This window comes from Dryobates pubescens, chromosome 5, assembly GCF_014839835.1.
Source record: "Dryobates pubescens isolate bDryPub1 chromosome 5, bDryPub1.pri, whole genome shotgun sequence".
NCBI lineage: Eukaryota > Metazoa > Chordata > Aves > Piciformes > Picidae > Dryobates > Dryobates pubescens.
Window position 1 is genome coordinate 4,966,100 of NC_071616.1, and position 21,110 is coordinate 4,987,209.

The following is a 21,110-nucleotide window of genomic DNA, read 5'->3' on the forward strand; positions in this document are numbered from 1 at the left end:
CGGGGGAGGGGAGGCGGCAGGGAGCGGGAGGGGAGTGTGTGTGTAAAGAGGGGGGTGTGTGTGTGGGAGGGGGGGCGCCGCACACCGGCCGAGTCCCCCGCCCCTCATGATTCTCTCTCTCCGTTCTTCGATCCGTGCCCACCCACACGACCACCCGCCCCAGTCCGGTGGCGGCGGTGGCGGTGAGGCGCGGGCGCCCAGGGTCCCCCGCCGCCGCGGCCGGCGGCGCCGCTCCGGCAGAGTTTGGTGCCCTACTTCACTCTACTTTAGTTTCACTCACTTTACATCCGGGCTTTTTCCCTAGGCAATGGGGGCCGCAGCACAGCCCGTTCCTTAGGCAAAGGGAAATAAATTCGCCGCACCGACACGTCAAGTAGTCCCCCTCAGGAGAAGCCGCCGAGCCCGCCCTCCTGGCTCCCCCCGCCTCTCTCTTCCCTGGCCCCGGCCTGGCTGGCGGTGCCCCTCTGCCGTCCCCCGTTGGAGGAGGGGCGTGGGTCCCTCGGTCCGGGTTCCCGCCCTTCCCCCGCGGGTCTCCGGCGGCGGGCCGGGCCGGGCCGGGGCGGACGGGGGCGCGCGCGGCGGCGTGTCGGGAGCGCGCCGCAGGCAGGCAGGCAGGGAGGCCGGCGGCGGAGGGATCCCGGCGAGCGGTGCTGCGGCCGGGCCGGGTGAATGGGATTGAAGAAGAGTTCAGCTTCTCGGCTTGTTTTTGTGTCACAGTTTCTCTCCTCCTGCGCCTCTCCGGCTTCGTGCCTCCCTCCCCGCCCGCCCCCTCCTCCCAGCCGCAGGAGGAGCCCCCCGCGGAGAGGGGGAAGGAAAAGGACCCCACAGAGGCGAGAGCGAGCGAAGAGGAGGAGGAGAAGGGAGCAACCTACCATCTTCCACTCCCCGCTTAGCTTAAAGAAAGTGAGAGGAGGAGAGAGAGAGAGGCGCCCAGAAGAGGGGGACAGGGAGGCCCGGAGAAGCGGCGGCGCCGGCACCCTCCCCCTATGAAGAAGAGTCCTCCCCCTCACAGAGAGGTCCTGCCAGGGGGACCCCGGCCGGCCCGCAGCACCACCGCCGCCGCCAGCAGGGTGTAGTATCCCACCTTTCGGATTCGCCTCCTCCTCCTCCTCCTCCCTGCCCCCCCACCCCCCCCTGCCCCCCCGGGCGCCGTCCCCCCTCCTCTCCTCTCGCGCCTCCCGCCGCCGCGGGGCTGGGGGCGGCCAGGATGGCGGCGGTTCGCTCCGCACTCTCCGGCCAACTTGGCGATGAGGAGCAGCAACTTCGCCGCGGCCCCCGGCCCCTCCCTCGGGGGGTGGGGGGGTGGGGGGGAAGAAGAGTGGAGCGTCCCGGGGCGCCGCCACGGCCCCCCCGGTCCTCCCCGGCGGGCGCCGGCAGAAGTTTGCGAGCGGGAGCGGGAGAGGTGGAGGAGGGTGACACTTGGGGTAAAAGGAGGAGGTGACACATTGGGGTTGGGGGGAGGAGCAGGGGAAGGAGATGACACATTGCACTGGGGATGGGGTGGGGGAGGGAGGCTTATCCCCTCCCCTCCGGTTTCCTTCAGGATGATTATTTCCAGGCCCTTTTCTCTCGGTCGGGTCCTTCGCCGCGATGCTGTCGGGGAAGTTTTGTTATTATCTGGGAAATGATGCTGCTTTCGGTGATGGATAATTCGTAGTAAAGCCGCTGCTGCGGTTTTGTTTTTTGTTTTGTTTTGGGGTTTTTTCCCCCCCTTTTTCCCTCCCTCTCTTTTTTTTTTTCTTTCTTTCTTTTTTTTTTTTTTTTTTTTTTCTCTTTCTCCCCTCCTTCCTTTCATTCGTCTTTGTGGCCCGAGCAGCGCCGGGAAAATTCCGTTTTTTCTGCAACTTGTTATTCTGGAGCCGGGCCTGCCCCCCCTCGCCCTGGGGCTGCCCTTCCCGCACAGGTACGGAGCTCGGGGCCGGGGCACCGCCGGGGGTTCCCCCTCCTGCTCCAATACGGTGCCGGGCATCGGGGACGGATACTTATTTTTGTTTTTTCCCTCCCTCCTGCGTCTTTGTAGGTGGAGTGGGGCTCTATGTGGGACTCTGCCATTTGGTCTAGTCCTCTTGTGTATGCTCCTTTCTTCACTTGCTTTCCTGCGGATTATATTTTTTTTTTCTGGTGTGAGGTGGTGGTGTGTTGTGGTTTTTTTTTTTTTTCCTTCTTTCTATTTTTTTTTCTTTCTTTATTATTTCGAGACTCGTTGTGGGTAGAGCTTTTCACCCAGCCACCTCTGCAGTTTGGATGCTGGCAGGATTGAACGCCGAGGTTTTTTAGGTGAATGCTAACTGGATTGATGCATGGAGCTCTTCATTCAACTTCTTCTCAAGTGTCAAAAAATAAGGCTATGAACAGATGTGTTTCAATATGGAGAGATTTCCAAGTTCCTAATTCTTGGGGGTGGAGGAAAGAGTGCCATTGGAGAGTGGCTTTTGTTTTCGATTGGTGAACAAATGTCATCACATTTCAGTCACGTGCTGTAATATTCTTTGTTCAGCTATCAAAGTATGGTATCTGCTACACCTGTTCCCACTTTTTAATTGTAAGTAACGGTGATTGCCTGCAAATCTTGTATTTGTGGATAGGAGAGCTTCCCCTCTTTTTTATCCCTTCCTACCCCTCTGGCTGTTTGTTTGGGCCCAAGTGCTAAGCTTGACAATGAACTTTTGTTCACTGTGGAGACTGCATGTGAAAAGGTCCCACTGGGGGGAATAACTTGCGTGTCACGAGAGAAAGTTGTGTGCTGTGGTGCATGGTGGGTCTGAGCGGGGAGAAATCGGGTGGGAACGTGCGCTCAGGAATGGCATGGCTCTAGTAAGGGGTGGGCTCCTTTGGGCCAGTGAAGTTTCCTTAACTAGGCGTGCCATTGCTTGTTATCAGGTTAAAGGACAGATGCTCCTGTGCACCCAGAGGGATAGATCTTTTTTGCTTAGCTGTGATTTTTTTTTTTTCTGGTATCAGAAGTGAAAAGGATTTGAGCTGTTCTACCTTTTTTTTTTTCCCCCCCTCCTTCTTTTTTTCCCCCATTGTGCTCACTTCTAACAATGAAGACACCTGCTTAGTTTCAGTTTTGTAAGGCAGCTTCCTTTAGGGTTTGTTTTTTTTTTTTGTGCTTGCCCGGAGTTAGCTGGTGAGGCTGGATATGCTCCCTAGCAGGGGAGTGTTTAACTTGGATGGAAAGAGGCTTATTTGGGGGGCTGAATTGGTGAAGAAAATAAAGTGCTTTTCAGAGCCTCAGGGAAAAGACAACCCAAATCAACCTCCTCAAAAAAAAAACCCCAAAATTCATGACTTCTACCCAGTTAATGGGGAATGCTGAAACTTATATATTGAGCTTACTAGTGATTATGTGTAATATAACTTTATAGTTTAAATAGTGGCATTAGATTACTAGTAAGAATGGGATCTTAAAAGGGAGGAAGAAGCATAAAAATGTGCAAAACGATCCATGATAGTTGGAGAAGTTAATTACCACACTTCAGTAGAAAGATCAGAGGCTTTGGGAATTTTATTTATATCTAGGCATGTTTCATGACAGCTGAGTGAAGCTGTTTCTTTGGGGGGATTTTTTGTGATTGTTTTCTATAAGGGAATTCTGTAGCCCAGTAAGTAAAACTTTAAAACTGTATTTAAAAGAAAGGGATGATGCTGTTCTTGCGTGTTTTTAAACCCTTCAACCTTCCTGTGGTAGAGAAATTGGATCATTTGGGGATAGTTACATCAGAAGTTTGAGCTGATAGAGAGGGAAGATGAAGCAACATCTTTATCCATTGATTTCATGTAGTGTAGTAGCATATCTAGACTGTCACTTGAAGGTCTTAAGAGACCCTGTTGACCAGCAGAAGGTAGGTGCATGCTCACCAAGTACTTGCCACCAGCTGGATGTCAGCTGTGTCACCCTCCCCATCCCAAGTCTTTAGCCATACTGAACCTTGGAAAGGATCCTGTTAACTTTTCAGTTAACCTACCATGCTAACATGATGTAGATTTCAAAATGCTGCATTAAGGAATATTTCGTTATTAATAATAAAAACTTTACTATTAGTCATTGTAGTATTTCTACCTGAAAGCTTTTCATCTTTGCTCCTCCGTGTGCATCCTCAACTGGATTTGTTGTGAGGCAGAAGAAGGCATTTGAAAGTGGTTTTCTTCCTTTAGGGGGAATGAAAATACAAAACTTTCCTTCAAAGAGTAGAGCAAAAGCAGGAAACTGAAACTGATGCTGCTCAGAGAAAAATGCTGTTGTGTTTTGCAGCTTCATCACTAAGATCACTGCTTTCAGTTTAGGTTTTGCAAAGATCTCTCATCACCTTAGGCTATTCTGCCACAGCTCCGTTTCAACTATTTGGCCTAAGTGGTTCCTACTCCAACTTTACTTCTCTTGTTTGGAGATGAGGTTTTGTGTGTCTCTGTTCAACTTCACTGTAGAAATTCTAATTGAAAAGAAATAAAAATCACTGGATTGGATCTGTATTAAAGGAGACCACTTTCATGCCTTTTTTTTTTTCCTTTAGGAAAAGTAAAATGTGTTTCAGTGACTGTGTAGAAAGTTGTGGGATTCTACGTGCAGTTGGAAAGCTTTTACATTGAGCCTGGTTAGCAGTTGGGTTGTTCATGCAGTTTGTTTGTATTTGGTCATGGCTGCACATGAGCACACAGTGGTTGTTCTGTTGCTTTATACTTGTTCTTGGAGCCACGATGAACTTTATTCAGTCAGATTGGTACTACTGGAATTAGTTTACAGCAGGTATTTCTCTTTCATTTCAACACCAGTTTGTCGGAACCTTGATGGGACTGTCTCATGGTCGTTTTACTTGGGTACCAAAAACTCAAGATGAATGTCATGTGAGAAGCATGTGTTGGTGATTTAACCTTTGGACTATTGTTTTGGGCTTGTTGTTTTGGTTTTGCTTGTTTAAAATATTGCAGAGAGAACTTTGTAGTGCGATAGGGCTTTGCTTTTCGGAGGGCCGTTGCATGATGATGTGAGCTGTAAAGCAGACCAGCCTTCCAGAGAGGCTCCTTGTGTAGAAGGGACAGTGCTAAAAACCTATTATTAAGCTTCTAATAGTATTTCTTCACTGTCCCCTTCACCCTTTATGCTTACAACTGTGCAGTCACATGCGTAGCTATATACTAGAAGTGTAAGACTTCACAAAAGGCCTGGCTCCTCCACGTTCATGAATTGCCCTTGTTCAATTACTCTGTGCCAGAAAGCAGCTCACATCCTGTTTCTGATGTATTTTAACTGCACAAAGGTTATTTAGGAACAAACCATGTACTGGAAAGGTGGGGCAGTGTGCAGAAAGGTTTTGATATGTCTGCAGGATGCAGGGGGCAAGATATTTACTTCTGTACCCTGTAAATAGAGGGTGAACTGAAGGATAGTTTTTATAGGTTTCTTACATTAATATTTCATGTTCAGTATAGCACAGAGCTAGTGTCTGGCTTGTGTTGATGGTAGAGATATGCATTATGCAGGCAAAAAAAGAAGTTTATTTACATTTGGCAGGGGGGAACTTAATATTTTCTTATTTTCTGTTCTTTTTTTTTTTTCATATTGCAAATACAGGTGGTGTTTTGTTGTTGTTTTTTTTAAAAGGCCCTTACATTTATTTTATAAATTTTAAATAATTTATGACTCCTGCACCTTACAAAGTTCCTCACTGGATTAAAAAAGGTAAAGTATGATTTTAAGTTTGTTTGACTCTGCTTTTGCTAAGTCAAAACCTCACGAAAGCACAGTGGCGAGTGGAGCTATAGAATGGCTATAAAATGTGCAAGATTCAGGAGTTTTTAAAAGGCTCACTGGTGACAATGGGACTTCACAATTGGAGTCACCCTTCCTGAAGATAATTTTTAAAGCTGTGGGAAGTTCTGAAAGGTCCCTTCCTGTAGCCTGAGAGGTTTGCCATGCCTGTTACCCTAACAAAGCCCCAACTTTATCACAGAATCTTTTGTTTTAATACTTGTAACATCTCAGGCATTTGAGGAAAGAATGCACTTCTCTGCAGCATTTATTTTCTGTTTTGCTGCTGACATCATTTTAATATCTCTGTTGGAACTGTCAAGTACCCTCTGCCCTGAAAGCCTTTGCCTAGATAGTTTGACCTATTATTTGTACCCTCTTACCTGAGATTTCTTGTTCACTGTCATTGCAAACACTCGCTCTTTGATGAGAGTTTGTATGCTCAAAGCAAGCTTTAAAAAACCCATACCAAAACCCAAACACCCCCCTGCCCTGCCATCCCCATACTGCTGCCTCCCCAGCCCTAAACTAATGTTTGTTGTTACTGGTGGGAAGGCATTTACAGGCAGCACATAAGGATTGAGGCTCTGCTTAATGTGAGCTCTGTTGTAGGCCATGTTCACACAGCTGCTATGCTGCCTTTTTTTTTTTTTTTTTTATGTTGGGTATCTTAAAATGTGTGTTTTCCAGGTTCTGCCCTTCTACCCGAGGGTACCATGCTTATAGGACAAGAGGGAATGTTTCCAAGTGTGCTTGCTAGGGCAGCTGTGTTGGGTACCTCTGAAGAGAGGAACTTAACCATTGCACGTGCAATTAGAAGTGTGTTTTGAACATGTAGTCGGTGTGTGTCTAGAGTGTGGGAGCACAGATACATGAATGGTTAGCATGAAGGAGGGCAGATTTGAGTCTGTGGCTCTAACATGGCCTGTGCTTGGACTTAGTCTCCAGGCCTGTGAGAGGAGAACTCGAGCAGAGCAGCTGAGCTTATGGGCGGTTTGGTGTCGTTGTTTCTGCCTGTGAAATACAAGCTGTCAGTACGAACAGGAGAAGGAACATTGATTCCTTCCCTTGTTCCCCTCCAACCCTGCAGACCCAAGCGTTGTTAACTGTGTGGATCCCAAAGGCAGCATACTTGCAGTTAATTGAAGAGATCAAGTGGTATCCTATTGAAGCTTTAAATTGTTTTAACAAAACTTCTGAGTAATCACAATAATTATTTTCTGATAAGCTGGCTGATAGTAACTATGGCAACAGCTGTCTTTGGCCTATGGACAGTATTGCTGTATTGACAGAACCTTTAGATGCTCCTGAGGCCTCTTGCCTCTATAGGGAACTGCATCAGGATGACTTTCAGGTGACTGAAAAGCACCACTGTTTGTCTTTCTGCTGCAGCGGGACGCTGTTTTTCTCTTGGGTCCTTTCTCTTTCACGTGTTTTTGCGGGTGCTGTTTGCTAGCCTGGAAATGCTGCAAAGACTGTCTTGCTCTAAAAGGGCTAGTGGAACGTATAAGTACTTAGATGGAATTACATATGCATATTGGTTTTGTTAATAATAATCCAGAGCTTGGGGAAAAGGGAGGGAAAAGAAGGGAGGACTTACTCATTTTGATCCCTGGTTGTTTCCTTCCTCGATGAAAACCTTCCTAGAACAGACTGGTAGGGGGAGCTGCCCTTCCCTTTACTGAAGTACAGCATATTCTTCTCTGAGGCCTACGCTGAGATACAGCTATTTGATTTCCAGCTAAGCTCTGCTTCTTTTTGGAAGTGAAGCAAGCTCCTGCTTCAGTTCATTGTAGATATGGAGGAAGAGAGTAATTTGTTTCCAGATTACTAAATTCTGGACAGGGAAACTATGTGCCTCACCGAACATGACTTTCCCTATTGATCTTCTGAAGAGCACACTTTAATAAATGTAGCAGTCTCGAAGCCGGGGGGGAAGTAAATTCTTCCTTGCACTTCAGTATAAAGGTGATCAAAAGCTATGGCCCATTCTGCATGTTTGAAAGTAGTTAAGCTGCTGATTGTTCTTGGAGCATTATTGGTTAGCTGATGTTTCTGTTTACTGAAATTTTTGTCCTCTTATCTTCGACGTATGAGAAATGGATATTGACTCAGCTTACTTGATGACTACTAGCAGCGGTCTCCCCATCCAGCCTGTGTGTGGTGTTGTCTGCCCTGTGGAAGTGTACAATATGGCCTACATCTGGTCTCTTCTTCACTAGGAATGTAGCTCGTGGAAACTGCAGGCCCCAGTGTGCAGTGCTGTGCGTCTAGCTGAATAGTCTGCCAGGACTGCAGCCTGCTAATGCATCCTGGGACCTGTAGTTTTCACGAGCAAAAGCTGGAGATTTGGGATTATGAGTGAAAGACGCTGTAGTGTTCTGGTAACAGCGTTGCTGATACCTTACGCAGTTCTTAGCTGCTTGGCCTACACCTGTGCAGCAGATTTCTTTCGCTAGTCAAAGACAGTTTATAGTTGGGTAGGATGTTTAGGGAAAAGCAGGGCCTAAGAGAAGTCTTCCAACTGCCTGTGTGTTTTCATACAAAGGATATATCAATAATTGCATTAACACCTTGTTTTATCTGTGATTGGAAGTATCCTACTTGAAATTCTGGAAGTTTTTAGCCTCTCAAGACTGTGCTACGGATGGAAGCCTTTGGCAGAAGGAGGCTTCCATGGGTGGCAATATGGTGGCCATGTTCTCCTTTCAAACTGCAACCCAGCTGTCACTGTGGGTTTCTGTCAAAGCCAAAGGGCGCTTGAGCAGCGTTTTACCTGCCTAGATCTCACTTCTCTGCTATTTCTTGGGGTCAGGCTATGATGTAGGCACCTTATGCAACAGATCAGGGGTGTTCCTGCTGGGGGTTAGCGGCAGTTGCTGGTTGCCAAGGAGATGCAGGGTCTCAAACACAGGTACTGGCAGGTGCAGCCAGAAGCAGAGTACGTGGGGCAGTTTCTGTCCAGTGTGTTTGAGCCCTGAACGCTACTCTTGGACTCACATCCAACTCACAGAGAAGGAGGTGAGGTGAAGCTTTTCTGGAGTTAGTGGTACAGAAATGGTAACTTTCAGAATGCCCTATATTTTTTTAATATATATGTCCATAAGAACTGTGTGTTTTCATGCAAGTTCAGTGGGATTTGCTGAAGTTAATATGAATGTTAATTTCATGTCAGTTGTTAGGCCAGAAGCAAATTGAGTGTTCATTGTAGCCTCATGTGCCATGTTTTGGATGCTGCACTTGTCTTAATTTTTACATGAGCAAAAACTTAACTTTCATCCTAGTCAATTTCTTTGCTCTTCAGTTTGTGAGATAATGAAAAAGGTTTATATCCAAGTGCCAAACAATAAGAAATAAACATTTGTGATGTTTTTTTGAGAGATGAATGAGAGCTGTGGTCTTGCAAAAAGTGGCGTGTATTATACTTAGTTCCACAGAGGTAAGAGAGAGTATCTGACTGCCTGAAATTGGAACCCTTGTAAATAGTAGTAGGATCAAGACCTCCAGAGTTCTAATATTGGAAAGTAGCTTCATGCTATTCACCATAATTAGCTTATGTCTGTGTGGCAAAACTATTTTAGTAAGTGTCTGAAAATTCCACTCAATGTAAATTTAGAGTTCATATTTGCTTCATAGTCATGCAGAAAAAAACACAACCCAGCCCAAACAAAAAGTTACTCTCTCCTTCACCTGTACAGATTTCAAATATGACAGATAGTTAGGTGGTAATAGCTTCTTTGAGGCAGGGAATGAATTTTGTCATACTGATGCATTGTATACACTGTACATTGATGACACTTCTATTTAAAACTGATACAAAAAAGTAAATCTATACGGAGATTCATCTAAAATCTTACATATACTGTGACTGTAATAGAGTTTGTAAACAGTTAGTAATAGAGTTTTCTTTAAGTGTTCCCAGCCCCTTCAGAGCTGATATGGAACAAACAGCTGACAGGACACAGGGCTGGCTGAAATAGTTGCTATTAGTATATTGACATGATTAGAAAGGCTGTCCTTGTTGCTGTGAAGGGATGAAATTCCCTTTCATTGGCTGATTGGGCCTACACAACAGGCAGGAGAAGAAACCAAGATAAATCTCTATGTAGTGGAATGATGATGTATCTTGTCCTTCAAGGACGCTTTACCCTCTGTAGAGAGCCTGTGACAGTGCCCTTTGTGACGCTGCTGTAGCAGGGTATTCTAGATAAGGAGCATGGGTAATAGGGATGTACAAAAGGGTTTGATGCATAGTTGTAAAGAAAAACTCCTCTATAAGTACTTCTTATCTCCTAAGAGCAAACGTGTCCTGATCTGGGAGGAAATCCTGGCTCTGCTTAAATCGATGGGAAGCTTCCCAGCTGAATTAAGAGTGCAAGGATTTCATACTTTTGCCCCCCAAAAAGGTGAATTTAAGTGAATTTTGCAGGGCTGAGGCGCTTGACAAAGTTTGAAGAATCTGGCATCTGTTTAAGATGCTGCTGGTGGCCCTTGGGAGATCTCGCACCACGTACTTCGTCTCCTAGTGTCTTTGCTGTTCCTTTAAAAGTGGATAATACTGAGCTCCTGTAATGCTTCGTAAGAACTTGGAATCTATTTATTCAGGGCTTTTGCCCGACTTGCTAACACGACAAAATTTCACCTGAAAGCCAGAAATTAGTCCTTGATGTACCCAAGGAATACTTTTTGTTTCTCCCCTCTTAACCGTGTGACAAACCTGCTGTGCTCGAGAGGTTCAGTCTGAAATTTGAATAACCTGGCTTGTGATGGATTTAAAAAAATCCACAACAACAAAACCCCAACCAAAACCCAGCCCTGCCTCTGCAACTAACAAACCTCCTTCAGAACTTTATCAAAGGACTACAGTGGCCTATATTACTAACAACGAAGCTTGCTGCTAATTTGCATCGAGCTGGAGCTCCAGATTCCATACTTGCACTGCTGCTTAGCTTGCAGTAATTGTCCCTGATAAGCATCTTTATCATGTAAATCTATTGTTGTGTGTAGTATGAATTTGCTGTTTTAAGGATGCTCTTGTCAGTGACCCCCAAATGGAAAGGATGTGGCTACCTGAGCTTCCCTTATTACCCTTTCAGAGAGTACATTCTGGTCAGGAATAAATTGGGAAGCACTAGCAAGGTTTATGCTGTTTCTGAGCGCCTGGTCGCTGTCCTTGAGTCAACTGCAGTTCTCCTCCCAAGGAGGAATCCCACCATACCATGCTCCTTATTTTGTGTTCTCAGAGAATCCTGCTGAAATCAGTGGACTTGTCACCAAGAAACCTGTTTCAGAATAAGGGACAATTTTCATTTACCACCTGCATTTTGCCATATTTCACCAGCTTTACTTTACCCTTGAATTTCATACTGTAAAGTAAACACAAAAGTCTCCCCCCTTCACATGATTCTCATCCCTCTATGGCAATTTCTTATTGCCTTAAAACTCAGTGTCTTCTCCCACCTTACTTTCTTGCAGGAATTATATTTGGCTGCCTGGATGTTGATGTAGAACTCTTAATAGATTGTGCAGTGTTTAATTTAAATCAGACCATTTTTTTTTCTGTGATGATGAGCTGCAGTTTTTGCAGCTCATCATAACCCCATGGTTTTGGCCTATTAAGTGTATGCTCCAGGTTAGTTCCTCACTGTAGTAACAGCATCTTCCTAACTGCAGAGTTGGTTAGTTCAGCCCAGGTCTGTGGCTATGTGAATGCCAGTACCTGGAGCTGTTTTGCGCAGACACGCTGCTACAAAATGCTGGTCTTTAGGGTTGAGCCTTCCTGATGTAAGATGAACATCTGTGATTCCTCAAAACGTGTGACCTTTCTTATTCTTTAAGCAACATGATTAGTTTTGTCCAAAATGCCGATTTGCCATGCATGGCAATGTAGTAGGTGATTTCCTCATCATGTATATAAGGCTTTGGAAAACAGAAACTATGGAATGTCACAAGCTCATGTTAAATCCCTGTTTGTTTGTGTGTAGGAAGCACTACATATCAGACTTGCTTATATTTTTCTCTTGGGTATGTCAGAAACTCCTGCAGCCTCTTCAGAAACTGTTGCATAGTGCAACAAAGGTGGTAAATACTCCCTGTGTATTTGTTCCATATATTTTTCCACTTCCCCACAAATGCAGAATGTGTTTTAAGTCTTCAGCTATGAAACCTCCATTGTGTTATGATTAGATTTAGTTTTCTCTACGTAGGTTTCCATGCTGTGGTCTTTAATAGTCCAGTAGGTAGTAAGACTCCTATGGGCATCTTGAGAATCAGAAGTTGTGTTAGAAGGGACTTAAAAAATCATGCAGTAAACTTTCATATACGTCGGTGGTCCTCATATGGCATTCCGCCCCCCCCCCCCACACCTTTACTGTGTAATAAGCAGAGCCTAAATCAAGAGGAGCTGAGATTTCTCTCAAAGGCATTTTAAAAGAAAAAGAAAAGCCATATTTGAAACACCTAGGAGAGGAATATGTGAAGACAATGCAATGAGAGGAGTGCATGAGAATTTCTCTGTGTGTGTGGAGAGAGATATGTTGAAATATCCTTTCTAACACAGCAATAGAACCATTAAAAATCTGGGCATTAACTTTTAGATACTAGAATTTGTTTGAAGAGTACCTTTGCAAGGAAGTTAGCAGAATGATGGCTGCTACACTGATACCACAGTAGTAAACAAGTTAATGCAAGTGTTGGTCTTGATATTTCAGTGGCATGTGCAGTACTAATTTGTTGCCCTGTACTGTTCTGTCTCATCTCTGTCACTGTTGTTATGGTGGGTCTTCTTGCCACACAGTGGCTGTCTCCATCTCCTAGGATGATGTTGGTGGGGGCTGTTGCTTGCATAGGATTAGTAGGTCCCAAGCAGTCACCTGAAGGTTGTGGTGGTTGATGTGAGGGTATGTGAAAGAGACATGTCTCTCAGCAGCATTGTACTGCCTTCTCTGGGGAAGGAATCGTGGGGATACATCCTGGCTGCTCGGGAATAAAAATAATTTGAGGCAGAGGGAAAATAGTCTGCCACAAGCAGCCTCCTTCAAACTGCTGACCCTTTTGTTTAGACAGTAAGTGTAATCATACCATGCTCCACGATACCCTTTCACTGTCAGCATTGTGAGAGCTGAAAATGATATTGCCTTCAGTTGGTTGTAGTAGCCACAAAACCTGAATATATCTACAGCTTGGCCTTCGTAGTTGAAGTAAACAACCAGTTAAAAATCCACGGCAGTCAGTGGAAGTAAAAATGTTTTGGACACTTTGTTTTTCTTGTAGCTGAAATCTCCTTTCATTTTACAGCAGTCTTGCACTCAGCTTTTCTTCCTTTAAACACAAATTGTATAGTTAATGTGATTCCATGTTAGATTGGCACAGTGATTCAGTGTTATGTTTATGTGATAACAGCGTGTAAATCTTTTTACTTATATTGAATAATCATGGCTTTGAGAAGAAAGGAACTTCTATTAAGTGTGTGGTTACTTGAATTCTTCCTTTCAGATTAGTGACTACCATCAGTACTCCCACACTGAGTGTGACTACCCCAGCTACAAATACCATTCTCCAGATGCTACAGTTCCCATTTGTGTGCTTTTGAAGAGAAGGAAGGGGGGAAAAAAAAAAAGCTTTTAAGGGGTAAGGAGGGAGAATATAATAAAAGGGGAAGGGAAGGCAGAATCTGAGGTTGATAACTGTGCCTATATATTTACAGGGAGCAGCGAGAGTGCCAGCTGACTGGAATGTAGGGGAAGGAAGATCAGAGCACAGCAGTGTAATAATTTTGGAGTGCTTCCTGTTGACTTGTTAATACTGCAAGGAATTTGGCCCAGGCGATCTGCTGTTGTGAATCAGCATAGTTTATTCACTTGAGTATAGGTGTGCCTGTTATTATTTGAGAATCTGCTCCACTTGAAAGATAACAGGTCAGTCTGGTAAGTAGTATTATTCCCATGTTTCAGATTAGAAACTGAGGCAGAGAGAAATTGATTTATTCTGCATTGTGGTACATTTGTTGAAACCTTAAGCTAGGAGTGGAGGCCCTCACTTGTGTGTTTAATCCAGTAAATTGCCTGCATCCTTCAGGTCCTGAGTGTTGATACGTTGTAAACAAAACAAAAAGCCTGAAAGTGATTCACTGATTAAGTTTGTGTGATGCACAAGTAAGTAGTGCTTGCTCCAGAGGAGGTGAGATTCTTATAAAACAGGAAATAAACAGAGTACTTTGGTTTTGAAGTTTTGGATCTGTATTATTTTCCTTTCTTTTTAATTAGGTTATCTTGGGTTGAAGGAAAAGTAGAGGTTTAAATGGGGATGGGGGAGAGAGTGATTAAGAAGTGTGAATCTGAAATCAGTGAAATCTGAGTTATGTGGGTAAGCACTGGTGCCCAGAAACAGTCCTGAGTTATATTCTGCAGAACCTTAAAGAAAAGATAGAAGGAAGATGGTGGTTGTTGTTACTGCTGTTGAATGTTTTTGCTCACCTTTTTATCTCCTGTGCATTATCCTGCAACTAAAACTCTGTGGGCATGATTATGTTTTTAGAGATACTGTTAGGTGAGCACATACTCTAAATGTACCCAGAGGGTGAGATTTAAGGTTAGTGCTTTTATTTACCAAATTGAAATATCTCCAGAATGCACTTTGTCTACGACCAGGGTGTGAATGAGGTTCCAGTAACTTCACTGCACAACACCACTCTTTTTTGTATCATACTTTCTGAGCCTGGTACAAAGGACCTGACAGACCCAGTTGCATGGGATAGTTCAGTGCACAGCAGAAGTAGTGCTGAGAGGTTAGTGTCATCAGTGATGAGGCTTTAACCACTTGTTAAAACTAGTTTGTGTACAGCTTATGTGAGCATAATTCTCCAGTCCTCTGAAGTGAGGACCAATACCTTCTGTCAACCTGGACAAATGCCTTTTCTAAGTGGAGAATCGGCAATACCCCAGTTTCAGCATCTGTCCCAGCTGGCTGCGTCAATCCTTGCTTCCACTAACTCTTGTAGTGGTTTTGATTGAGGGTGCTATACCCCAGTGCAAGCATTGAAAGTGTGGCTCCCCTTTTGTTACATGCCTTGTTGTCTGCTCCGAATAGCTCACTTAAAGGTCTGACCCATGCTTGGAACTCCGTGTGATCGATTCTGAGCATTAGGCTCTTGGGCTCTGGTGAACTATGGAATCATGGTCTCTTGGCCTGCAGTATCTCCAGTTACAACCCTTAGAGGCACTGTTTGTGATGTATGCTGGGGTCCTGGAGCATTTGCAGAGCTCAGAAACTTTGGTGTGTGCCCCCCTAAGGTTTCATTAGAGTTGTTCATGTTTTGAGACTCTGGTTCTGCATAAAGCTGGGGTTGACTTTCAGCAGTAAGCTGGTTTAGTACAGTCTTTACTGAAGTGTTTTTATGTTGTGACATCTCAGCTCCGTAACTGTGGTGACAGCTTCAAGGCCATATACAAGGCAACTTCGGTAACTACCGCCTCTCTGCTCTGCGATGTGACTTCTGTGAAGTAGGATTCTGGGTTTGGTAATCTCTCGATTCATAGATGGGTGTAATGAAACTTCCTGGAATATCATCTTGTGTTAATTTGGTGCTTGGCATGCTTCTACTGTTCCTGTGTGGTTAGTCCTGCTTACAACACCCCTGCTTAATGGAGTGATGGTACTAAAATAATTCTCAGGTATTCCTTGGCATTAAAGACCAGAGGTCCAAAGAGATAGCGTTGGCTGGTGCTGTGTTTTTCAGAGAGAAGACCTTAAATTCTTGTTCTCCACATGGTCAAAGGAAGCAGCACTGCTTTGACAGGTTGGACTTCATGATCTTTGAGGTCTCTTCCAACCTTGGTGATACTGTATGCAGGTATCATGGAAATGTGAAGTAAACCAGGAGGAGAACTGTATTGCGCCATCAAGGTCAGCTTGCATTGTCACTTAACACCAGTGGCTTGAAATTGCAGGCAAATGGGCATAAATCTGGAGACATCCCTACAGTTGTCCTGTTCTTCTTCCATCACCACTCAGCCTACTGTGTGATAAGGGAAGATAATGCATTGAAATTGTCTGTAACTGAGTTTTCCTGTGTAATAGTTGAAGTATCACTAGATATGGGGGAGCACAGAAACTCCTCTTGAATTTATAAGGGGAGCAAGAGGATGAGTCCTTGGTTTTTTGTTGTAAGCAAAAGATATGAATGAGATTTAAGAGTTTCTTGGTAGTGCTTGGAGCTCTTTCACTCCTTGCTTAGTACTAGAATTTGCTCTTTGTGAGAGATGGGCCACTTCAGAAGAAAACTTTTCAAGTTATCTATCTAGAAAACAAATTATGCATCTATGATGGGCTTTTCTAGTGGGATGGAGAAGAGAGAACTGTTGCCCCATGGATGATCATCAGAAGCACTGAAGCATGAATAAACTTAGTACACACACTTATGTTATGATTAAATCTTCTTGAGATTCTCCTGAGGATACCAACAAATTCCATCTGAAACCTATGGCAGCACGGAGTGAGGAAAAACATCTAGTAAATCTGAAGTTCCCAACTACAAATAAGAGTTCCAATTTCTTTGAATTGTTAGTTTCTAGGGCTATTCATTGCCAGTGTAGTTTGCACAAATGATCTTTAGGATGACATGGGTGTTATGTTGCTACTTTCTTTCAGCAGAAGCGATTTCCATGCCTAGATAACACACATCACTCCCTCCAAAACAAAACAAAAAAAGGAAAACCAACCCACACCAACTTGTGTGATGCCATAAGCAGGAGGTTATTTAAATAACAAAATGATATTACCCCGCCCCCTGTGAAATGAAAACAAAATGTAGTACAGCCTGGAATTCTTTTGTTGTCTCTCGTGTGACTTAAGAGATGTCTCATGTGGTCAGCTTTCTCACCGGTGTATCTGAGCAATAATTCTATTAAGGCAATGTCTGTGTCTTGGTGAAACTGATCACAAAGCTTCTGCTCTTTTTTATTTTTTTTTTTAATTGTTTTTATCCTTGATACTAGTTGGTTCCTGATAAGGGTGATAAGCTTATTGTGCACATCCATCTTCATCTTACTACCTACAGCGGTAGTGAAAGGTGGTGTATACTGGACAATTGCTTTGTTTTCCAGACCCATTGTAATTTGGGCTCTAGAAAATGAAACTTGTGTGTTTGTCACAGATTGAGACCTGCTTGTTTATCCTACATGGCTTTCAGCTTGGCTATCTTCAAAAGCTCATCTGTCAGAAGAGAAAGAAGCTGACAGTGATGAGAAAACAGACATTCACCAAATTGTTTAGGCAATGCTTTCTAGCAAGCTTAGTGCTTCCTAGCGGAATTCTGTTCGATGTTTGCCCTGGGCCTTAGCTTGAGGTTGTGTGTCTTTGGCCACAGTAGTACTTCCTCAGCAAGACTGCCTTTTTAAAAGGAGAGCATCCAGTACCACTTCAGGGTGAGACGGGATCTGATGACTTCGGCTAGTTCAGTTTTCTTGGAGAGGAATCAGGCATTCATCTGTGCACTCCTGTTGAATCCATTGCTTCAGGAGATCTTTCCTCTGGTCAGCTGGAAGGAAGCCAAATTGTTGCCAGTCTTAAATGGGTCTTGGCAATTTTTCCAGCAAACAGCCATGGCTTGTGTTTAGTGCTGCTTTCCAGTTTTTGGGGCCTTTCCTGGTTAGGAGGGACTAACTGCCCAAGTCTCCTTGGCTTAACAGCCTGAGTAGTGAGGGGCTTATAGGAGTGTTTTCCAGCAGTCTGATGGGTTATGTAAAAACAAAAAACCCCCAAACCCTTTAATATTTGATCATGCCTTTCAGTGTTGCATTGTGTTGCACAATAAGCATAAACCAATTTGATTTCTGCTTGAGAAGTTACAATTTTTGCTTTTACCGTTACATGCATGAATTATAGTCTAGTTTATTTACCAGAAGAACCAGCCTTCAAAACAACCCAAGACATACTCTGGTATGGCTGCTCAATGTGATTAAATGTAAGAACTAACATAGTGTGCTGGACCAAATGTCCATCTAATCCAGCATCTTGCCTTTATCAGTGGCCAGCAGCAGCAGCTGACTGAACAGCATAGGAAATGGGTGAATTCTGTCAGCTGCTGAAATATTAACAGTAAATTTCTGACAGACACTTCTTTAGCTGCTGCCCGAGATGGAAGCTACATTTGGGCTATTGCACTGCGAATAGCAACATCAACCTATTTATAGGTGAATTTGTTTGCTGCTTTTTTGGACTCATCGTTATCCGTGGCTTGCGTTGTGCTTCCTCGGCAGCAGGTTCCATGCAGTTTAACTGCATTTTCTGTGCATGTAATGGGTTAATGCCAGCGAAAGAGTTTTGCTTGTCTCAAACCTGCTCCCTACTTGTCTTTCCCCTCTGTACCATTTCTAGCTCTCCCCTTCCTGAGGTGGAGCAGCCAGGATTACATGCAGTGCGCAGCACAGCCAAACATTCTCTGATGGTTCTCCCTTCAGTTTCTGATACCTTCCAAGATTTTCTCTGACTTTGTTGCTGGGAGTTGAGCTGTTTGCTTGCAGTAATCTCAACCTTTTTAGTAAGTAGCATGCCTAGTATAGACTCATCCTCGTGTATTTATAGCTGGGGTTATTTTTTTCCTCTGTTACTTTGCACTGGTCGACACAGGACAATATAATGACAAAATCAATCACTCAGTGTTATCAGATCCCCTGTAACTCTTTGAAGTTTGCTTTAATTCTAACTATCTGGAATAAAGGAAAGCATCATAATGTCTGCAAACTCCCTTTTGCCAGATCTGTTAAAAGTACTTTCACAGACTCAACCCTGATTGTTGTTAGGGTAAGTTTCCTGCTTTTTGACTGTAGGGTGTTTCTTTTCAGTCTTTTAATACATTGTTAAGAAGAAGATCCACTCATGGAATTTTGTCTGAGGTGATCTGAGGTATACAAATGAGTCCACCTTCCTTTTGGTTTTGATGCAACACAGTGTATGAACCTTCTGTTGTTCAAAATGTGTATATTCCAGTGTCCCTTTGCTTTTACTTTGAAGTTTGATGTCCAAAAGCTTCACTTCATTAAGATTGCAATCTTCCATGTGAATGCTTAGAAAAGAATGGTCCTGAGAGATGTGATTTGTTGTTTTTCTTTTCCTTTAAATTTTTTTAATGGCCAGTGCTTTGTAAGCTTAGTACCATGAATTCTATCACCTCAGGTAAGCAGTGACATTTCCCTGCCTCTTTTTTTCAGTTCTTTCCCTTTCTAATTTGTGGAAGTCCCTGTCTTGCCTTTTAACCAAGTTTGTCATTATTTTGTTATGACAAGCTGCAAGTTAAATTTTCAATAAATATCAAGGACCCCCTGCTTATCACTTTTTGTCATCTCTGGTAGGATTTTCATCGTTTTTGTTTGAAACTAGTTCCAAAGCCAAACTTCTCACTCAACCAGCATTAATCTCAATGAGGGTTGTTATGATTTGGTTTAAGGCAGTTTGGCTGTCAGGCAAAGGGCAGACGTTAACTCTCAGAGGTTTAATCCTTGTTCAACTAGAACATTGGGGGTTTTTAATTTGATTTTTGAGGGAGTTTGTATTAACCAGTTGAATTTTTAGGAAAGTAGGAATGGGCACTTTTTTTTTCAGGGAGGAAATATTGCTAGAAAATAATGCTGCTTTTGATTATTATGCTGCTACATGTGAAATTACCTTTCCCTTGCTGCTCTAAGTATTGATTTGGGATTAAATAATTATACTGACAGAGCAGTACATGTGTTCTTTCTTATCATATCTGAGGGGTAGGAAGAAGGGCTGTGACAGACACTTCTGTCCAGCAGACTTGTAGCCTGGAGGACAAGAAGACTTAATGCTTCATGTATGAACATACAGATGTGACATCCAGACTGTAACAATTTACCCACTGTAGGAATTTTATCCCAGCTTTGCTCAGTGTGTACAGATTGTACAAATGTTCAGCTATCTAGGTGGTTTAGATTGTTAGGGGGAATCAACCCCCCTTCCACTTCCTTGCTATTTGTGCAGTTGGTAATTTGAATTACAATTTTATGTTATTATATTCAGAAGCTCTTAGCAGCTTGTGCTCCTGTGTGGGTGCATACTTGTGATGCTTCACAAGTTGTGGAAAAAGCTTTTTTTTTTTTTTTTGTAGGTTAGTATTAATCTGTTGTGAAGTTTGAACAAGTCTCTAGTGTACTGTGTGACTGCTGCAGGAACCTAATAACAGCAAAAAGTTTAATTCATAAAAGTTCCTGTTCCTTTGACTGCTTGTGTATGAGCTTTTGAGCAAGTAAGACTGACACCTCTGCACGTTCATGAATGAGAAGTCTGAATGATGAGTTTTAGGTTTGTAGCACATGTGCCCTAAGCTGAAGCTTGCTTTGATTCTCTGTCTCTACCTGGACAGACAAGCGTTTTGTGTATTAGTTACCTTTATTCAGAGATGTCTAAACCCATGCAAAGTCAAGAAATCAATAACTTGCATTGTTACAAACCAAGTACCAATATTGTCTTTGTATTTGGAAGATCAAATACTTTAAGTGACTTCACAGATGCTGTGAAAATGAACTGGTTCTGAAATTGGTGACAGATCTACTGCTGATCCCAAGGTCTTGTGTCCTGTCCATTAAACAACCACCCTGCACTCCTTAGCCTTCTGCCTTCTTCCAGGATCGGAGCCTGTAGTGTGTATGAAAGGATGATATACAAGCCACTTCCCCCACAGAACCTCTGCCAGATATTATGTGCTTGTTAATGCAACTTGAGAAAATAGAAAGGGCTGAAATAATTGAAATTCTTAATGTTTCTCCAATAGTTGATTTGAAAATATGCCATTTAGCACAGGTTAAAATGACAATGGGGACTATTATTCACTGGGAGTGATTTCCAAGGCATTAAATGCCTCATTTTAGAATTCTTCAAGTGTTTGTGTTTGTTTTGGGAACTTGAATCTCTCCTGCCTGCTACAAGGGTATAGGTTTTCCTGCAGCAGAGGGGGCTGAAAAACGTGTGGAGAGTACTGTTCTGCTTTTCCTTCTAGGGCAGATGTTTCTTGGAAGACAAGGGACTGAAATAAACCTTGTAATTTAGTTCAGGTACATTGTGCAGAACAGAGAGGGGGAAATACCTGCTCAGATACTGAGATCACAAAGCAAATTTGTAGAGGGGAAGAGAAAACAAGGCTTTCCAAGGTGCATATATAAACTTGTTCTCACTTGTCCATCCTTTTTGTGTTAGTTGATGTTGAACAGTGAGCTCTCTAGAACCCTGTCATAAATGTTTTACGTACCAAGTGTCAAAGTTTCCATTGCAATGAGCTAGTTAAATCACTGTTGAAATAATTATTTATATTGGGGGGGGAAAAAAGGAAAAAGTTGCATGAAGTCTTTAA

The 21,110-nt window shown here is 43.4% G+C and overlaps 1 protein-coding gene across 9 annotated transcripts in view; it reads left to right on the forward strand.

Moving 5' to 3' along the window:
• Window positions 1-638: 638 nt before the first annotated feature.
• Window positions 639-21,110, forward strand: part of PHF21A (PHD finger protein 21A) — a 149,005-nt gene continuing 128,533 nt past the window's right edge. For 5 of the 9 annotated variants that reach the window (XM_054161481.1, XM_054161482.1, XM_054161478.1 and 2 more), the window contains exon 1: window positions 640-1,070. The gene's annotated coding sequence lies outside the window, so the exon portion shown is untranslated. Of the gene's footprint in view, window positions 1,071-2,214; window positions 2,543-12,766; window positions 13,666-21,110 lie in introns of those variants that run through there. The other 4 variants (XM_054161474.1, XM_054161477.1, XM_054161476.1 and 1 more) reach the window with 3 other exon arrangements.